Source organism: Lithobates pipiens, unplaced genomic scaffold (assembly GCF_037356315.1).
Source record: "Lithobates pipiens isolate NorthernLeopardFrog02 unplaced genomic scaffold, aLitPip1_a1.2 Scaffold_19, whole genome shotgun sequence".
NCBI classification, from domain to species: domain Eukaryota; kingdom Metazoa; phylum Chordata; class Amphibia; order Anura; family Ranidae; genus Lithobates; species Lithobates pipiens.
The window spans coordinates 38359447-38374041 of record NW_027507764.1 but is presented as its reverse complement, the minus strand read 5'-3'; the positions used below and the strand labels follow the sequence as shown (position 1 = coordinate 38374041).

The following is a 14595-nucleotide window of genomic DNA, read 5'->3' as shown; positions in this document are numbered from 1 at the left end:
TGTATCTCTTTGATCTTTTCTTGGCAGCCTGCCCAGAGAGCAGGAAAGTCCTTCACTGATGTCTTCAGGCAACTTACATTGACTTCTATTACAGAAGTCTTTTGCAAGTCATTATAAGCATAATGAGCAATGTTTTTGCCTTTAAATTCATCGTAAACGAACCTAACGACAATTCGTATTTCGTACGAAACAGAACAGAATTTCAGACACAAAATACGAAGTACGAATTAATTTTATTACGAATCGAAACGGAACAGAACGAAACGAATTTATTGACGGCGCCCATGTCTATTGTACACACGGTCGGAGAATCCGTCGGAATGTGTCCTATCGGACCGATTTGTCGGATAATCCCACTGTGTGTGGTATGCATCGGACTGTTTCCGTCTGAATATCCGTCGGACCAAATTTTCCAACTCGCTGGAAATATTTTCCGACAAACTGGTCCGGCTACTAGCCTGAAGGTAGTCCCATCGTAACGAAATTACGTCATCACGTTCTAAAAGATCGGATTTTCCGACAACTTTGTCCGACCGTGTGTATGCAACAGTTTCGGACAAAATCCGTAGGACAAAATCCGTCGGACAAAATCCAACGGATTTGGATGTCAGAATGTCCGTCTGTGTGTACAAGGGCTAACACATGAATATGCTTTGATCTAAACCATTCCATTGTAGCTCTGGCTGTATGTTTAGGGTCGTTGTCCTGCTGGTGAACCTCCGCCCCAGTCTCAAGTCTTTTGCAGACTATAACAGGTTTTCTTCTAAGATTGTCCTGTATGTGGCTCCATCCGTCTTCCCATCAACTCTGACCAGCTTTCCTGTCCCTGCTGAAGAAAAGCATCCCCACAACATGACGCTGCCACCACCATGTTTCACGGTGGGTATGGTGTGTTCAGGGTGATGTGTGCAGTTACTCTTTCGCCACACATACATAGCGTTTTGCTTTTTTGCTCTCATCTGACCAGAGCGCCTTCTTCCACGTGTTTGGTGTTTGCTGTGTCCCCCACATGGCTTCTCACAAACTGAAAAACGGGACTTCTTATGTCTTTCTTCTTGTCACTCTTCCATAAAGGTCAGATTTGTGGAGATCACGACTAATACTTGTCCTGTGGACAGATTCTCCAACCTGAGCTGTGGATCTCTGCAGCTCCTCCAGAGTTACCATGGGCCTCTTGGCTTTTCTCTGATGAATGCTCTTCTTGCCCGGCCGGTCAGTTTAGGTGGACGGCCATGTCTTGGTAGGTTTGCAGTTGTGCCATACTCTTTTCATTTTTGGATGATGGATTGAACAGAGCTCCGTGAAATGTTTAAAGCTTGGGAGATTTTTTTTTATAACCCAACCCTGCTTTATACTTCTCCACAACTTTATCCCTGACTTGTCTGGTGTGTTCCTTGGCCTTCATGATGCTGTTTGTTCACTAAGGTTCTCCAACAAACCTCTGAGGGCTTCACAGAACAGCTGCATTTATACTGAGATTAAATTACACACAGGTGGACTCTATTTACTAATTAGGTGACTTCTGAAGGCAATTGGTTCCTGTAGATTTTAGTTAGGGGTATTGGAGTAAAGGGGCTGAATAGAAATGCCCCCCCCCCCACACTTTTCACATATTTATTTGTAAAAAAAATGTGAAAACCATTTATCATTTTCCTTCCACTTCACAATTGTGTGACACTTTGTGTTGATCCATCACATAAAATCCCAATAAAATACATTTATGTTTTTGGTTGTAAAATGACAAAATGTGGAATATTTCAAGGGGTGTGAATACTTTTTCAAGGCACTGTAGAGCTTAATTAAGACTGCAAGCCAGGCCTACTCGTCCAACATCGGTGCCTGACCTCACAAATGCTCTTCTGGAAGAATGGTCAAACATTCCCATAGACACACTCCTAAACCTTGTGGACGGCCTTCCCAGAAGAGTTGAAGCTGTTATAGCTGCAAAGGGCGGGCCAACTCAATTTTGAACCCTACAGACTAAGACTGGGATGCCATTAATGTTCATGTGTGTGGAAAGGCAGGCGTCCTAATACTTCTGGTAATATAGTGTATATGGACAAGTATGGAATTCAAATTCAAAGACATTGCTCAGCCAGATAAAAGTACGGTATGCACGAAGAGAAATTTTCCACTGGAAACGTGATTCGGTTCCATTAAGACTCCATTCATCGATGGGCGCGTTTCGTCACCAGGCCAGCCGATTAAAGGGCATCTGTAGTGTTTATACATACAGTATTTCACATACACGTGATCGTCTTAATGAAAATAATCTCACCAATGTGTGTGGTTTACAATCTTGTTTCGGAGTAGTTTGTAATCGTATGTATACCTGGGGGGCAGCCATGTTTGCTTACTGTATTTTTCCTTTAACTCAGGCGCAGTCATGCATAGCATAGCAACACAAAGGACAACTGACTGTCCATGTACAATATAGACCGATCAGCCATAAATTATGGCCACCCACCTAATACTGAGTAGGTCCCCCTTTTGCCACCAAAACAGCCTTGACCCGTCAAGGCATGGACTCCACTAGCAGGGCCGTGACAAGGAGTGGGCATAAGGGACGGCTGCCATGGACACAGCGTGTATTGTAGGGATGGAGGCACTGAAAGTTCTTTCTACTAGAAGGCTTACAAGAGTAGTGACAGCGGCATCACTACTTCTGTCAGCTCAGCACTGGAAGCAGCAAGGAGAGGAAGAGAGAGCTGCGAGGAGGTGCAGGCTGTGCTCTCTCTCCCCCTCCTCCTCGTAAGCTCACACATAATGAAGGGGGGAGGGGAGTCGATTTGGCATCTTTACTCTGGTCACTGGATGATCTAGTCCAGGCACTGTCCACAAGACCTCTGAAGGTATGCTGTGGTATCTGGCACCAAGCCATCAGTAGCAGATCCTTTCAGTCCTGAAAGTTGCGAGGTGGGGCCTCCATGGATCGGACTGGCCTTTCCAGTACATGCCACAGATACCGATTGGATTGAGAGCTGGAGAATTTGGAGGTCAAGACAACACCTCGAACCATTCTTGAACTCATCAGACCGGGCCACCTTTTCCCATTGCTCCGTGGTCCCGTTCTGAGGCTCATGTGCCCATTGTAGGTATCGTTGGCTGTGGACACAGGTCAGCATGGACATCCTGAGCGGTCTGTGGCTACACAGCCCCATACACATCCAACTGCGATGCTCTGTGTGTTCTGACAACTTTCTATCACAACCATCATTCACTTTTTCAGCAATTTGCGCTCCAGTAGCTCTTCTATTGGATCGGACGACACAGGCCAGTCTTCCCTCCCCACCGCCATCAATGAGCCTTGGCCACCCGTGACCCTGGCGCTGGTTCACCTTCCTTGGACCACTTTCGGTCAGTCCGGACCACTGCAGACCGGGAAAACATCACGTAAGGGCTGCAGTTTTGGAATTGCTCTGAGCCAGCCATTAAAGTGGGCCCTTGTTCCAAATCCTTACGCTTGCCCATATTTTTCTGCTAGGCATTCATTTCAGGGGCAACATGTTCACTTGCTGCCTAACTTACCCCACCCACTTTATCGGTCAGTGGTCATAATGTTAAAGCTGATTGGTGTATGGTCTGTAAATGGTGTATGATGGTCATATATGATTTGGGCACCCCCTAAAAGGACTCCGTTTAGTTCAATCAATAGGGATGAGGTGCCGTACATTTTGAGGTTCCTCCAGCCACACCCCCCCTTTATTTCTTTGGCTGAGTTTAGGTGTTTCCAGTGAAGGTATTAAAGCCCGTCCCTGGCCAATGGAAGAATCCACCCTTCTAGTGGAGCTGCCCCCACACTACAAGGGTTAAATGCGCTACAAGCTTTAAGGTATGGGGGGGCTGGAAAAAGCAGTCCTACTTACCTCGATGTTCTCTACTCCCCTATGGTTGGGCAGTAGACTGTCCCTCAGTGCCCTCATGTACAATGCAGGGCTATAGGTCCCGTATTTGACGTGACGACATTAGAGAACTGCGACTGCCAGAGCATTGGAGGGGTTAGAGACTACACTGCAAGGGTGGATTTTTGCGTTCCCTGGAATTTATACAGACATCAGTTGACCCCATCTGAGGGCACTCAGATGGGGTCAACTGATGTAAAGGATTATTCTGATTGGGGAACCTGATGTAAAGAGGCACTCTGATGGGCGCACCTGATGTAAAGAGGCATCCTCCAGATATAAAGGGGCACTCTGATGGGGGTACCTGGTGTAAAGGGGCTCTTTGATGGGTGCACTTGATGTAAAGGGGCACAATGAGTATAAAGGGGCACTCTGATGGGCATACCTGTTGCCAAAGGGCACTCTGATGGGGGTACCTGATGTAAGGTGCACTCTGATGGGCGCATCTAATGCAAAGGGGCACTTGATGTAAAGGGGCACTTGATGTAAAGGGGCACACCGGATATAAAGGGGCACACCGGATATAAAGGGGCACACCGGATATAAAGGGGCACTCTGATGGGGGTACCCGATTGTAAGGGTGCACTCTGATGGGGGTACCCGAATCTGATGGGTTTCACGTGATGCAAAGGGGCACTCTGATGGGTTTCATGTGATGCAAAGGGGCACCTGATGCAAGGGAGCACTCTGATGGGCACACCAGATATAAAGGGCACCTGATGTAAGGGGGCACTCTGATGAGCACATTGAATATAAAGGGGCGCTCGGATTGGGGCACACCTGAAGTGGGCACACCGGATATAAAGGGGCACTCAATATATTTTTGATAGACATACAATAACCCCAATCTTGTCATAGCACAAACTTGAGATTCGGATCTCGGCCTGAAGAAAATTTTAGCGACTGGACCTCCTTGATTTTTTATTCATTACCTCCGTCATACAACATCAATACCTGAACTCATCAATGCTCTTGTGGCTGAATGCACAAGAATTTGCAGACACCCTCCAAAATCATAGGGAGAAGCCTGGAAGTGGAGGCGGAAATATCTGCAAGGGGGGTGGGGGAGAAACGCGTACGAACATATCTGGGTTTTGGAAGGGGATATCCAACAAGCTCATATGGGGGGCATGGTCAGCTGTCCACAAGCTTCTGGCCATGCCGTGTAGCTGACAGATAAAGACATAGCAACACATTTATCAGACTGGATTGTGGAACACAAATCAAAGTCTGGGGGACATTCTTGAGCTGAACCTGCAATCTTCTGCCATAAAATGAAGACGGATAAAGTGAGAATTCTGATGATTTTATTGGTAAAGAATTTCCCATAAATGGAGATCACGTTCTTCCAGGTAACGATTATAAAGAGTTCAGGAAAAAGAAAGTCCAGAGCAATCGGCTATTTCTTGGCCTGCGCTTCCAGCAGAGCCTTGGCTAGATTAATCTTGGTGGCAATGTATGGAGATCCGCCTGGAAAAGGGAGGAGATGGTTACAGTGGTGAGTGGATGTTGGACACGGGGGAGTAAATCTGTCCAATCAGGACAAAGACTGATTTTCTTTATGGATCTCCATATCCGCCCGCTGGAGCCCTGGTTCATCTCAGACAATGAGCCGACATAGGATTAAAGTGTCTCGCCATTACCCCATATAACACCGCTCGGGTCTCACACTACTTCTACAAACAATACCCCATAGTGGCAACATCAAAGAAGTTTGAAATCTTTGCAAATTTATCACAAATACTGTACAAGAAAAAAAAGGCGCATGTACATAAGTAGAGATCAGGACTCTGTGCAGGCCAGTCAAGTTCTTCCACCCCAAACTCGCTCCTTCATGTCTTTATGGACCTTGCTTTGTGCACTGGTGCGCAGTCATGTTGGAACAGGAAGGGGCCGTCCCCAAACTGTTCCCACAAAGTTGGGAGCAAGAAATTGTCCAAAATGTCTTGGTATGCTGACGCCTTAAGAGTTCCCTTCACTGGAACTAAGGGGCCAAACCCAACTCCTGAAAAACAACCCCCACACCATAATCCCCCCTCCACCAAATGATTTGGACCAGTGCACAAAGCAAGCTCCATAAAGACATGGAAGAGCAAGTTTGGGGGGGAGGTACTTGACTGGTATGCACAGAGTCCTGACCTCAACCTGATAGAACACCCAGTATTTGGTGTGACCACCATTTGCCTCACGCAGCGCAGCACACGTCTTACACAGCGTAGCACACACACCTCACACAGCGCAGCGCACTGGAGCAGCAGTGGAGATATGTGAACTGGCTCCATTGAGAGCCAGTCGAAATCTCCTGCTATTGGTTGCAGGGAAACCACATTCAATTCGCAATAGTGTGACCCCCGCCCTCAATCAAATTTGGGTGTAACACTCATGTAGTGTGAAAACAGAAGACACCCGGGGATCCCATTTTCTTTTTTTTGTCTTGTGGAAAAAAGATAAAGAACTACAAATCCTGTATGAATTTCAGATGGAAAGGGACATTCTCCCCCTTCTAGACTGCATGCTATGAATGGGGCATTGAAGCCGAGGCCAAACTACTTTACTTAACATGAAAAAAACAACTGACAGAGAATGCATAACTGCAGCCGGGGCCGACCTCAACCAACCAGAACTACAGCAGCAATGCAAACCGTAATAGTAGGAGAAAAGGAAAGAAGACGATATTTAGCGGTCCTTACCTTTGTCAGGGTGGTTCAGCAGCATAATCCGTCTGTGAGCTTCTCTTATCTTTGTTATATTTGCAGTTGGGCTGCAACAAAACCAGGTCTGGATCAACACTTCATATAAAAGACACCAAAGAAGCCAAGATCAACATTATAAATAAGGGGAGCTCCAGCCAATCAGATCGAGCATTGGTCAGCGCAGCAAGGGGGCTTCTATAACAATACTGCATTTCGCTGTGTAACCTCCCTGGCGGTATCCCGAGCTACCATATTGTAGATGTAGAGTGTGCATTTTCTCTGTTTAACCACTTCAATACTGGGCACACCCCCCCACCCCACCACCCCCTCTTCCTGCCCAGGCCAAATTTTTAGCTTTCAGCGTTGTCACACTTTGAATGACAATTGAGCGGTCATGATACACTGTTCCCAAATAAATTTCTGGGTGTCAATCAAAATCAGTCAGCCAATCAGGGGAGAAAGAGGGCACGGCCGGGTTGAAGCTCCATGTCTGAATGGATACACAGAGCCCTGACTCAGCTCAGGTGCCCCCATAGAAAGCTGCTGGGTGAGGGGCACTCGCCAGGAGCAGCAAAGAGGGACCCCAGAAGAGGAGGATCCGGGCTGCTCTGTGCAAATCCAACTGCACAGATGAGGGAAGTAAGTGTAATACATTTGTTATTTATTTTATTTTTTAAAAGGAGCCTTTACAAATACCTTTAAAGTGGTTATAAAGGCAAAGTTTTTTTGTTTTGTTTTTTAACTTTAATGAATTTCATGCATTAAAAAAAGGTAAAAAACCTCCCCCCCCTATACTTTCCTGAGCCCCATCTCGATCCAGCCATGTGCACAAAAGCAGCGGCTCTCCCAGGTCTCTCTTTCTTTCCTCATTGGCTCACACAGCAACATGTGTCAATCACAGCTAGTGAGCCAATGAGGAGAGAGCCGGGGGCTGGGCGGAGCCATGCTCTGTGTGTGAATGGACAATGTCCATTCACAGCAGTGAGCCTGCTCGAGTGCCCCTACAGCAAAAGGGTTCCTATGGGGTTCCTTAGCGGGGACTTGGGGGAAAAGGAGCCAGAACTGCCGGCGGGGGACCCAAGAAGTGTAAGATCGGGGCTGCTCTGTGCAAAACTATTGCACAGAGCAGGCAAGTATAACATGTTTTGGGGGTGTGACCTGCAGAGTATGTAGATGGTCGTGTGCCTAGCTAGCTCAGCTGGTGATCCTGACTATTCTCCTGCTGGCACCGCCATACCTTCTCATGTCCGATACCACGGTCCTAAATATAACATGTTTGTTATTTTTTTTTTTTATTACAACCTTTAGAATCATTTTAAGTCAATCTTGCAGAAATTCCTTCCTTAGACCGCTTTCACACTGGGGCGGATTTCAGGAACTTTAGCGCTGGAAATTGCCTTTGCTAAGCGCCTGAAAACAGCATCTCATTCATTTAAATGTGACTTTTTACGCTGGGGCGGTGCGTTTGCGGGAAGTTTAGAAAAGTCCTGCAAGCAGCATTTTTGGAGTGGGTTGGGAACTAGGGTTGCCACCTGTCCAGGATTCACCCGGACAGTCCAGGTTTTGGATCATGTGTCCGGGTTTCAGTCCACCTGAAACCTGGACACATTATTCAGACTGGACTGTGGCTCTCCAAGTAACCAAGATAGCCGCACACAAATTTATTGCCATCTGGGAGCTGTGGGCGGCTGTCTGGCGGCAGGTTTGGCATCACTGAAGGGTGGGGCGATGATGTCAGCAAGAGCAATTTGGTCACACCCACTGTTGGCCGCATGACTATTCTCCATGAGGCACCCAAATATGTCCCAGTTTTTTTATTTTTTTAATTTTATAATCCTATAGTGTTTACTGAAAAAAAAATAATAATAAAAAAAAAAGAAATTACCCTGTGCCACTAAAGTGTTCGGGTTTGGCCTAACCACTTGTCGCCCGCCATATAGCAAGATGGCGGCGGCAAAGTGGTTTCAAAACCCTGACCAGACATCATATGATGTCTTGAGGATATTGAGCCGCTGCACGCCCCCCGGGGGCACACATTGCGGCGATCAGTAATGCAGCATATCAGTCTGACACACCGCAACTCCAATCTAAGTAAAGAGTCTCTGATGGAGACTCTTTGCCATGTGATCAGCCGTGACCAATCACGGCTGATCACAGTGTAAACAGGAAGAGCCGGCGATTGGCTTTTCCTCACTCACGTCTGTCAGACACGAGTAGAGGAGAGACGATCTGATGGGGGGGGGGCAGGGGGCTTTTTTTGTTTAGCAGAAGTGATCAAATACCACCAAGAGAAAGCTCTATTTGTGGGAACAAAATGATAAACATTTATTTTGGGTACAGTGTTGCATGACTGGGCAATTGTCATTCAAAGTGTGACAGCGCTGAAAGCTGAAAATTGGTCTGGGCAGAAAAGTGTATAAGTGCCCCCTGGTATTGAAGTGGTTAACCACTTCCCGACCGCCTCAGGCCGATATAAGAGGCGGCGGGGGGGGGGGGGGGGGTTGGGGTGTGCCCGCGGGAAGCTCCGTGAGTCGGGTCGCGGGTCCCGTGGACTCAATCACCACGGGGATACCTGCGATTGCCTCACGGAGAGGCGATGTTTACTTTAGCATCTCCCCGTTCTGCCTAGCAACAGTGTCACTGATCTCTGCTCCCTGAGATTGGAGCAGAGATCAGTGACGTGTCACACACAGCCACAGCCCCCACAGTTAGCAACACGCCCCTAGGCCACACTTAACCCCTTCACTGCCAGTGTCATTTGCACAGGAATCAGTGCATTTGTATAGCATTGATTGCTGTATAAATGACAATAGTCCCAAAAATGTGTCAAAAATATCCGATGTGTCTGCCATAATGTCGCAGTCACGAGAAAAAAATAAAAAAAAATAAAAGAATAATAAAAAAAATAAAAAAAATAAAAAAAAACCCACATTGATCGCCGCCATTTAATTTTTATTTTTTTTTTATAAGAATGGCAAAAAAACTATCCCCTATTTTGTAAACACTATAACTTTGCGCTTATTGCGATTTTTTTTTACCAAAAATATGTAGAAGAATACGTATCGGCCTAAAAACTGAGGGAATTTTTTTTTTATATATATATTTTTGGGGGATATTATAGTAAAAAGTAAAATAGCGCAAAAAATAAAACCGCAGAGGTGATCAAATACCACCAAAAGAAATCTCTATTTGTGGGTAAAAAAGGACGCCAATTTTGTTTGGGTACAACGTCACACGACCGCGCAATTGTCAGTTAAAGCGACACAGTGCCGAATCGCAAAAAGTGCTCTGGTCAGGAAGGGGGTAAATTCTTCAGGGGCTGAAGTGGTTAAAGAAAAGGCGGCAACGCCATTGGGAACGCCGCTGTATTTAGCACTCCCAAAACACCCCTGTCCATTGGAAGTGCCGCACCAGGGGAGCTTTTAACCCTTTTTTTGGGGTAAAAAGCGCCCCATTAGGTGCTGAAAAGCGCAGTTTAAACACTGGTAAAGCGCTGCCAAAAGGAGCGGTGCTTTATTACGAATGTGCCCGGGGCTCCAGTGCGAAAGGGGTGAAGAAATCTATGGTTACTAAATGTTTTTCAAAATATATTTAGACTTACAATCAATGTAGTAGTCGGTGCTACTACAGAGATAGCCTTGATCTTCCAATCCCTGCCCGGGTTCTATACAAGCAGCCACAACCCCAATGTACATTGACCACGAGGAGTTACTCACAGGGCGCTGTCACCATTATAGAATGCTTTGTGTTCTTTGAAAAGCAACACAAAGCAATCTCCTGTTGATGGAAGTGAAAAAGTGAAGTAAAAAAAATAACCAAAAAAACAAAAGTGAGAAAATAAAATAAGAAAAGTGGGTAAAACACACACTTAGAATTCGATCATTTGTATTTATTGATGATGTGGCTCTTCGCCCCTTACCTGACTCCCAACACCAGGGCAGCTTCCCTTCTAGTCATTTTGGGTTCAAATCCACCTTTGTAATAACCGGCAAATGCCTAAAAGAAAGAAAAAAAATAATAATAATAAATATATATATTTTTTTATTTGCCAGTCTGTAAGAACTTATTGCAAAAGTGTAAACAAAAAAAAAAAAAAACACACAATTCTTGAAGGAAAATATACAGACAAATACAGACTTACACCACACTATTTCGTCTCATCTTGCGGGATGTCAAATGGCGCCCAGTCAGGATAACATAACCACTTGCTGGCCGTCACTTTGCTATATGGTGGGCAGGAAGTGGTTAAAGTGATTTTAAAGTCTCCTTTTTTTTGGGGTTAAAAATAACAAACATGTTATATTTATCTGCTCTGTGTAATGGTTTTGCACAGAGCGGCCCCGATCCTCTTCTCAGGTCCCTCTTTGCTGCTTCTGGCCCCTCCCTCCTGTTCAGTGCCCCCTGTCAGAAACCATGAATCAGACCGAGACGGAAGCGCAGTTAAAAAAAAAAAAAAAAAAAATAACACACTTGTTTATTATTATTAATAATAATAATAGTAAAAAGGTAATGTAGTCAAATCATAGCCAGAGTTTTTAGGTAACCAGAACAGATAGTCAGACAAGCCAGGACGTCGGGAAGCCAGATGTCAGCATACTTCAGGACAGGCCAGAAAATCAGGAAACTGGAGAATCGGCGTAGTGGACCAGCAAGCAGGATCAGGAATCAGAAGGAACGTCAGCCAAGCAAGTCTTCAACAGGTACACAGAAGAAAGTCTCTGGATGTGTTGACCATGGCGAAGGCAGAGAGGAACTGAACTGAACAGCTTAAGTAATGGGCAGGACTGTTGAATAGGATATCATCATCACCATCAAGTGAGTCACCGCGGAAAAGATTGAAGCTGGCAATTAACAGATAGCTGAGCGGCCTGCTCTGAGCCCAGCCCTGACACCCCCACAGCAAGCAGCTTGCTATGGGGACACCTTAGCCGAGCCACAGCTTCCTGTGTCCATTCAGACACGGAGCCATAGCCTGGCCCCGCCCCTCTCCTCATTGGCTTAATGAAGTCGATTGACAGCAGTGGGAGCCAATGGTGCTGCCGACTCAGCCATTTCAGGAGGGAGAGTCTGGGGCAGCCGAGACAGTCCAGCAACATCGCTGGACAGAGATGGTGTTCAGGGTAAGTTTTGGGGGGCTGAGGGGAGCTGCTGCACACATAGAATATAGAATGATTTAAAATAAAAAAAACTTTACTGACTTTGACTTTACTCTTATTGCTCTGCCCATTTGTCAGATCTAATTACGTTGTAGCTCTTACCTGCACAGCACTAGACTGAGAGACTCAGGGGGATTGTGAAATATATAGTTTATTCAGAGGAAGTGTCAGTTCTCATACTACAGACAGAGGCCACGCATTACCCTGTGCAGTGCCATGCCTCCTGTTTGAGCACAAACAGAAACTTCTGACACAGGAGAGTGAAGATTTACTGTACAGGGTAACAAATGACACCATGAAATTACAGGACCAACCCACATCTTAATTAGGTGAAAAAAACCTGAAGGTGCAGGTAGACCGGTATACAAAAAAAAGTGTCTGTGAACCTAGTTGCTCCATATTTTCCTATAGCCAAGCCTAGAACAGGGCTTACCTGTTGGTACTGAAAATATCTCCTAAACCATGCATGGTTTAGGAGATATATTTACCGTATATGCTTGCGCCGAAGCCATTAGCCCATGCGCACTGAAGAAACTGCCTACTCCTGACGTACCGTAAATCGGCAGCTCCCATGCGCAGGCGTGACGTCATTGCGGCTCCAGCCGATCACATCGCTGGAGCCCACGAATCTGGAAATAACGCCGGGAGACATGACGCCCGGCACATCGGTGTACACGGACCGCTGCAAAAGCTTCAATCTAAGCCAAGCATTTCATAAGCCGCTAGTACATACTAGCTCATTATGCCTTTGTCTTGCAGGGTTTTTTTTATTTATTTTTTTTTTTTTAGTTACAACCTCTTTAAAATGCCTTCAGGGTTCGGTTCACACTGGAACAAGCGCGTTCAAATGTGCACATTTTGGCGTGTGGCAGATACAACAGCATGAAGACTTCACACAAGTTGCAATGGGTTACATAATGCTTAAAGTGCAGATCCAGCCTCAAAAAATAAAAAAAAGTGAGCAGCTATAAATAATGTAGCTGCTGACTGAATAAGGACACTTACCTGTCCAGGGATTCCACAGTGTCAGCCCCCCGAAGCCGATTCATCCATCGGCTCGGGTGCAGGCCTTCAGGCTTCACAGGTGGTTTCCTACTACGCATGCGCGAGTCACGATGCACTTTCCCAACGGCGCCATCGTCTTCTGGGACACGCACAGGTCCCAGAAGGCAGCAAATTGGAAGGAGGAGGGGGGCGATGCAGATGGGGAAATTATGTACCATGCCGCAGCGGGGTTAGGACGTAAGTACACCTTTGTACTACACAAAAAGTAAAAAAAAAAAAAAAATGATATATATATATATATATATATATAAACAAAAATAAGGGCGTGGCCTTTTGTTTAGGACAGAGGTGTATTTTTGGCTGGAACTCCGCTTTAAGTCACATCTGAAATGGCAAGGCACCATTGCAAGGTGTATATAAAATAGGTACAAAAAAAACCCTAGTCAGTCATCGCAAGGTGCCAGGAAATGTACAAATTCAACGTATGGTATAGATCAGTGGTCTCCAAACTGCAACCCAAGGGGCGGATGTGGCCCTCTGCTTACCTTTATCTGGCCTTTGGGGCACCATTTCACCAACTGACACCCACGATGGAGCACTGTTCCACCTACTAACACCATCAATGGGGCACTATTCTTCTCATCGATAACAATGGGGCCCTATTCTTCTCATAGAGATCAACAACGAGGGGAATATTCGTCTCATCGATATCAACAATGGGGCACTATTCCTTCCACCAAAACCAATGATGGGGCACGGATGCCAAAGCGTGGATACTACTCCCACTGACCTCCCCTCCCCCCCTCCCAAAGCCTGAAAGGCAGTAAATTGGCCCTTTGCCTAGAAAGTTTGGATATAGATTATGCAGTTATAGGTAAGCAGCAAAATGCAGAGTAACAGTTTGAGAACAATTCCTGAGAGAGTCCTCCTCGTTCTCGGAAGGAACTAACACATTCCGCTCTAGACATCGCTTTCATTTAAAACGGACTGCAAAATGCACTGGAACACAGAAAAAGTAGCGCAAGCAGTACCCTTTCAGATCACACTGCACCAAACCGCATAATACTGCAGCACCATGCGATCTGGCACCCACAAAACACTATGCATTTGGGGTGCCATTAACAATTAATTGGCACCCGCATGGAACGCACCTTTTCTGCACCAAGATCTGGTGTGAACGGGCCCTTTGATGGCAAAACGCAAAGCAGAATTTCACTCAAAAGTAGAGCTGCACCAAAATAAAGAATATAAAAAAGGTAAAAGAAAAAAGGTGCCTATAACGGCGCTGAAAAGCAGGCGATTTTGCCACGATTTTACTGTGCTTAGGGTGCATTTTTAGGTCATGCGACTCAAAAACTGCATCAAAAAAATAACACAGGTGCCTTATTGCTGCATTTTCAATGCATTTCCACTAGAGATGCACCGAAAATGTTGGTCACCGAAACATATCAACCGAAAATGGTGTTATCTGCATTTTGCCGATAAAAGAAAAAAGGTGGCGATAATGGCGCAGAAAACACACTGCGATTTTACTGTGCTTTATGGTGTGTTTTTCATGTCATGTAACAGGTGCGTTCTTGCTGTGTTTTTAATGCATTTCAACGGAGAGGTGTGTGTTTTTTTTTTAAAGAGGTTGAAAACCCTCAAGGTTTTTTAAAACCACCTGTGCTGCCCTCTCAGAGCCCCCCCCCCCCCTTTACTTACCTGAACCAGGAATGTACAGCTACAGGGAAGAGCACACCCGCTGTCTCGGGTCCTGTCTGGATAGATTGATAGCAGCGCAGCGATTGGCTCCCGCTGCTGTCAATCAAATCTTTCAGTAGCGAACCAAGAATGAAA

General features: G+C 45.9%; 1 long non-coding RNA gene across 1 annotated transcript; it reads right to left on the bottom strand.

Moving 5' to 3' along the window:
• Positions 1-6592: 6592 nt before the first annotated feature.
• On the bottom strand, positions 6593-10600 carry LOC143998188 (uncharacterized). Its single transcript, XR_013277770.1, has 2 exons — positions 10515-10600; positions 6593-6663 (listed from the first exon to the last, which is right to left on the bottom strand). It is a non-coding gene; the product is annotated as an uncharacterized LOC143998188 (long non-coding RNA).
• Between the last annotated feature and the right edge of the window lie 3995 nt (positions 10601-14595).